General features: G+C 31.8%; 1 pseudogene; it reads left to right on the top strand.

Moving 5' to 3' along the window:
• The first annotated feature begins 1,134 nt into the window (after window positions 1–1,134).
• Window positions 1,135–2,249, top strand: LOC129890446 (uncharacterized; annotated as a pseudogene).
• The last annotated feature ends 4,831 nt before the right edge of the window (window positions 2,250–7,080 follow it).

The following is a 7,080-nucleotide window of genomic DNA, read 5'->3' on the forward strand; positions in this document are numbered from 1 at the left end:
TGTTTGCTAGGTGAGATACTTAAGCAATTCTCTTCGTATTTGGTGATCCTTATTAAAAAAATATTTTTTGTCCTTGTTCAAAAATCCCCTTTTAAAAATTTTTTTATTCAAAAAATCTCTCCCACCCCACCCAACCACAAAAATAAATAAATAAATCTTTATTGAAAAAAAGAAACAAAAGAAGAGGGGCAAAACAAGTATAGTTGCCTATTTTATTTTTAAAAAAAGAAAAACAATTAATGAACCATGCACACTTTATTTTTACTTTTATGAGATACTTAAGTAACTCTTTTCAGATTGAGTATTCCTTATTAAAAAAAAGCTTTCATTTCATAAGCTAAATCAAGATCATATTTATTGCGAATTGAAAAGACCCCACATTTTTGTGTTAAAAATTCCGGAAGTAGAGAAAGGGGCCTTACATTATTAGTGTTAGAAACTCCGGAAGAAGACAAAGAGAACCCATATTATTTGTATTAAAAACTCCGAAAGCAAGCAAAGAACCACATTATTTGTGTTAAAATCTTCAGAAACAAACAGAGACCCTATAATATTTTTGCTAAAAACTCTGAAAGCAAGTAACGTTATTTGTGTTAGAACCTTCAAAAGCAGACATAAATCCCACATTATTTGTGCTTAAAACTCCGGAAGTAGACAAAGAGACGTCACGTTATTTGTGTTAAAATTTTCAAAAAAGACAAAAAGTGAAATACTCTTATTAGTCTTAAAAGGCCATTATATAAATTGATTTTGTAATTCTTTTAGTCACAATAATCTCGTGCTATAATAAATGCAACAACCTCTTTTTCTAATGATGCATAATATTATATAAAGAAGTAAATAGGAGTAGTTGTTTAACTAAAACAAATACTTTTGAGTTATTTTTTGAAAACACTAGAACCCACCCCTACTCCCAAAACCATAAACTATCCACTTTTGAATGTTCAAAGGTTTTTGTGTACTCTTTATAAATTGAATACCAGAACAAAAACTCCATTTCTCTGATCAATCAGCAATGGAGGTATGTTCCTATCACGATTAATAATTTTTTCTATTTCTACTTTTCTTTCTTTCGATTTTCGATCCCCGTTGTTGATTTTAAAGCTTACATACTCCTTTGACTTTATTTACCAGGATGGATCATCTTCTGAACAAGTTTCAAACCAGAAAGGTAAATCCATCATGATTGAAAGCACTGGAAGCGTACAAATCGACAATGCTAAATATTGGCCACTTTCTGGAAAACCCTATGTTGATATGATTCTCACTAAGAGCGCTGTCAAGCCCATTTACAGTTTGGTAACTCTCATTTTCTCCTTCATCTTTCTATATAAAGAACCCTCTTTGTTAGTATTTATGGTATGAAATTGCCTTTGTTAGAAAGCTTTTTATACCAATGTTGGACTTTCGTGGTGGATCCAGATTTAATGGGACTATGGATATTGAATGGAGAAATGGTTTTTTATCCCTTTACAAACTTCCTTTAGTTAGATTTTCACTTTTATGCATATGAAATTTTTTATTCTTTTGAAAAGGTATTTTTCTGTATTCAAATTGTAGAGATCTCATTTCCTCAATATTGAATACCAGGTGGAAATCCACAAAAACATATTTTTTTGCAATGGTGAATTCGAGATTAGATGTCCTGGATTCCATGCTTAATATTTATGTTTAGATATATAAATATACACCAATCCATATGTAATGGAACTCTATTCGCTTTTCTGATTGATACACAAAATAATAGAACTAGAAAATCCTCTATTTACTATTCATTGTAAACTTTTTGTTGACAAAAGAATAAAGATCATTTTTATTCCAAGGTGGAGAGTTTTATTTTCCCTGTCGACCTATTTTCAGAATAAAATTAAAATAATACATACACATAATGTTTGAATTGGATGCTTTGTGTTCTTTTGGACTCGTTGCTTTTATATTTCTGAGTCTCGTTGAATGTTTGACAGTATATACCCAAGAAAATGAACAAAGAGCTACCTTCTGCTGGAGCCCCTGTAGTCATTACTTGTGGTCGAAAGAAGTGGGATCTATTTTATGGTGGAGCCAATTATACTTATAAATTTAGCACTAGATAGAGAAAAGTTGTGGATGATAACAAACTAAAGGAGAGAGATGGACTTGTGTTTGAACTGTCAGAGTGTAGCACTAGCAAAATCGAATTCAGAGTTCAGATTCTCAGAGGCGATTTCCTAGCTGAATTGATTCCTGAAAATTTGGAGGGTAATAATTGATTAAAAATATTATCAATTCTAGAAGTAGTTTCAATTTCCAGAGAAAAAAAACTCTATCAATTCCAGTACTTTCAATTTCCATTTTTTTAATCAATTCCTGTAGTTTCATTCTGATGTAATGCCTAATTTTATCATCATTGCTTTTTTGCTTTCTGTGGTTTAATAATATTGATATTATTTATAAAAATGTGTATTACATTATTAGGCATACATGTGCAATGCACGTACAGAGATTATAATTAATTAAATGCATAGACATAAAGATATTTCATGCTATTAATTTTGCTCGTTCTATTTTTTAAAAACTTGCAAAATCTAAAGTTTCTATTTTACAACAACTAAACAAGAGAAAATTCAAACTTCAAATTTTAAGAAAGATATGCATCTAGATTTGAGTGACAATGCCTATTCAAGTACCTATGCAAAAAAATGATACACTCACTATAATCCGGTGTGAATATATGCTTATATGTGTCATCACAATGTAGACATTGCATCATATCTTCATTTATAGCTTAAAATATTGTCACACAAGACTTGTTTCTGCTCGTCTTCGATAATCCATGTAGAGTTTAATTTGATAAAAATTAATAGAGTTAACGATTGATAGCAATTTAAGAGAGAGATGAAAAAGGGGTTGGTATTATAGATTTCTAAAAGGTAATTAGGTGATTATGGATGCGGTGGGGCTCAGGTTTTAAATAAAAAAGGAAAATAAAGGGAAAAATTTAAAACTATGATCGATTGAGTATCTTGGAATGTTAGCTCATTGGCCAAAAATAATAATTGAAAATCAAATTCTTAAAATGTTTGACAGTTTGATCGATTTGGATAATCAGTTTTAACTTGATGAGACACTATCAGGTTAGACTAGTGCAGACCATTGATAGTCTAACTCAATCCACGTGGATCCCTTATAAGCTATCCTTTGTTTGTATCACGTGCATTCGCCTTAGTGGGATTCGACACAGGTGTGAACCCGTTAGAAAGCCTTTAGAATAAGTTAATTAAACGATAAATTGTTTACAATTAAATCACAAATTGTATGATTCTAGCCTTTTTGCCTTAAGATAGCCAAAATAAATCAAAATTTTCAAAAAATTTCAAACACTTCTACAAAATCATCACGAACTACACACATTTTATTCTCACCTTGGTGATATAGTTAAGCAGCTCTCCTCGAATTTGGTGATCTTTTTTGGAAAAAAATTGTCCTTGATCAAAAATCTCATTTTTTAATAAACTCGTTATTCAAAAATTATATCTCACCCCCAAACCAACCATCAAAAAAAAAAGAAGAGATTTTTAATTCTTTATTTAAAATCAAAAACTAAAAAAGAGGAGCAAAACAAGTGTGATTGCCTGTTATATTTTATTTTTTAAGAAAAAACTTCATGAAACCACGCACACTTGATTTTTAGTTTGATGAAATATTTAAGTACCACTTTTTTGGATTCAATATTTCTTATTCAAAAAAAAGTTTTATTTCAGAAGCAAGATAATTGTTTTTGCGAATTGGGCAGACCCAACATTTTCTGTGTTAAAAATTTCAAAAGCAAACAAAGAGACCCACGTTTTCAGTGTTAAAAATTCCGAAAGCAGATAAAGAGAGCCCATATTATTTGTTTTAGAAATTCCAAAAGCAAGCAAAGAATCACGTGATTTGTGTTTAAAACTTGAGAAGCAGACAGGAACCTCACAATAGTTGTGTTAGAAACTCCGAAAGTAGACAAAGAGAAGCCACATTATTGTGTTAAACACTTCGGAAGCAGATAGAAACCCCACGTTATTTGAGCTAAAAACTCTGAAAGTAGACAAAGAGACCCCTTATTATTTGTGTTTAAAATTTCAAAAGCAGACACATAAAGAATTACTTTTACTAGTCTTAAAAATTCGTTATGTAATTTAATTTTGTAATTCCTTAAGCCTGAACAATATCAAGCTGGTATTAATATAGTTACCTTTGTTTGTAAAAAATACGTATTAAATACGAGTAGTTTTCTTAACAACAATAGTAACTTTGAGTTTTTTTTTGAAAACACTAGAACCCACACCCATTCCCGAAAACCCAAACTATCCTCTTTGGCAGTTCATGGATTTTTGTGTATTCTTTGTAAACTGAATCAAACCAGAACAATAACTTTATTTCACTAAGAATGTAAGTTTAACTCATTCATCCTCGTAAGATAAGATAAAATTCAATCATTTTCACCTCAACAAACAAGTAACCATACAATAATTCACATTGGTCATTAACTAAAACTTATACTTTATTTCTTCATATATGTAAAATTATTTACTCAAAAGTACTGTATTTAATAATATTGATATTTATATAAAATTCTATTACATTATTAGGCATATATGTGCAATGCACGTGCAGTTAAACTAGTAATATATTAAATGCTTAAACATCAAGATATTCAATAAATTGATTTTGCAAGTTCTATTTTTAAAAAAACTTGTTAATCCGAAGTTTCCATTTTACAACAACTAAACAAGAGAAAATTCAAACTTCAAATTCTAAGAAGATTTGCATATTTATCTGGGCGACTATGCCTATTCACGTGCCTATGCAAAAAATTGATATCCTCACTATATTTCGGTGTGAATTTATGCTTATATGTTTCATCAAAAAGTAGTCATTGAATCATATCTTTATTTAATGGAAAAATTATCAAATTACACACCTTATATTTCTATATTTTTAATTATCTCCTATTATTTGTAAAAATTTCAAAAATCTCTCTTATGATACATAGGAATGACGTTGATACATCGCGATTTGATACATAACTCTTATTCATGATACATTGCTAGTTGATACAAACCAAACACACAATATATCAGTAAAACATAAGTTTTAATGCTATTTTTGTTGTATTCATGATATATTAGGTGTTATAAGTTGATTCATAAGTTTTATTGATATTACAATGTTTGGTTTGTATCAACTAGCGGCGTATCATGAAAAGTACATATGTATCAAATCGCGACGTATCAACATCATTCGTATGTATCAGAAATTTGGAAAAAAAGGGAATTCGGAGAATTACCAAAAAAGTCAGGATAAATTGTAATTGGGCTTTTTTACTATGGAATTTTGGAAAAATTAACTTATTTAATAGCTTAAAATATCATCACACGAGACTTATTTTTGGTCGTCTTTGAGTAGGAGGATTATTCATGTAAATGTTAAAAGTTTAATTGAATGAAATAAAAGTTAATATAGTTAATGATTGTTAGCAATTTAAGAGAGAAATGAGAAGAAATGAAGAGGAGGGAGAATATTTATAAATTTCTAAAAGGTAATTGGGTGATGAGCACTGCGGCAGGGGTTATTTTTAAAAAGGAAAATAAAGGCCAAAATTTTAAAACATGATCGATTGAGCCTTTTGGAATGTTGGCTCACCGGCCAAAAAAATTAAAAATCATTTTTTTAAAAAAAAATGACAGTTGAATCGATTTGGATAACCAGTTATAACTTGATGCGATACTATCAGGTTGGACTTGTCTAGACCACTGTTAGTCTAACCCAATCCATGTGTATCCCTTGTAAACTATGCTCTCTTTGTATCACGTGCATTCGCCTTAGTTGGACTCGACACAGGAGTCGAGTCCATCTAGAAAGCCTTTAGAGTAAGATAGTTAAACAAAAAAAAAAGAAAAAAATTATTTCATTGATTTTACAATATATAATTTTTTACGATCAATTCTCAAATTGTATGATTCTAGCCTTTTTGCAATAAGATGGCCAAAATAAATTTAGTTTTTCAAAAGTTCAAACAATTTTATAAGATCTTCACAAATTATGCACATTTTATTCTCATCTTGATGAGATAATTGAGAACTCTCCTTGAATTTGGTGATCCTTATTATAAAATTTTTTATCCTTATTCAATAATTTGATATTTTAATTCTTTATTCAAAATATCTCTGCCACCCCCACCCCACCCCCACTCTCCTTAAGCTTTTCCTCCTTAATCTATTGAGCATGAGTGATAAAATGGGAGATATCCATCTCCTTGATTAGCATCGCGATTCTACACTCTTTCACCACTGTCTCAGAAAAGCCGAAGACAAACTTACTCATGCGGTGTAACACCCCCTAAATTTTTTTTCCCTAAGATTCGGACCCTTCTTGTATTCTTGTAGGGTCGGACTCAAGTATTGTGAAGTATATGCACGAATTAAGATGAGTCCCTGAGAAATTGGAAAGTGTTAGAGGTGATGTGGGGTCACAAAGGACCCCTAGGACAAGCTAAGTCCAAAAGATTCGTCGTGGCTAAGTTTTAGGATGAGTTCGTATAAGGGGTCGACTTCTAACGACCCTATCTTTTGAAATATAACGATCTGGGTGGCCCACGACCTACTAAATTAGAGGTCGTCGAGTCTTCTTTCCAACGCCGCCAAGAATGTAATTTTTGGAATTCGGAGTCAAAATATATGACGATCCTAAGACGGACGGGTACTACAGGAATTTCAAGCCTGGGGACAACTGCTGGAAACTTGGGCTTGGCGCCGCAATGGCGCGACGCGCCACTATCGCGGCAGGAACAAGCCTCAGTAGTTTGGTCCCTGGCGCGGTAGGCCACTAGAAGATGTGCAGGGTTTTTAAGCCTATTTTCCAGAACTCAAAAAATATGGGCTTGGCGCTGTAAGGGCGCGACGCGCCACTATCGCGCCACAAAATAGCCTCAGTAGTTTGGTCCTTGGCGCAACGTGCCACTATCAGATGTGCAGGTTTTAAGCCTAAATTTGGCTTGGCGTTGTAAGGGCGTGATGCGCCACTATCGCGCCAAGGGTATTTTAGCCATTTTTCCAAATTTTC

Source organism: Solanum dulcamara, chromosome 5, assembly GCF_947179165.1.
Source record: "Solanum dulcamara chromosome 5, daSolDulc1.2, whole genome shotgun sequence".
In the NCBI taxonomy this organism is placed as follows: Eukaryota; Viridiplantae; Streptophyta; class Magnoliopsida; order Solanales; family Solanaceae; genus Solanum; species Solanum dulcamara.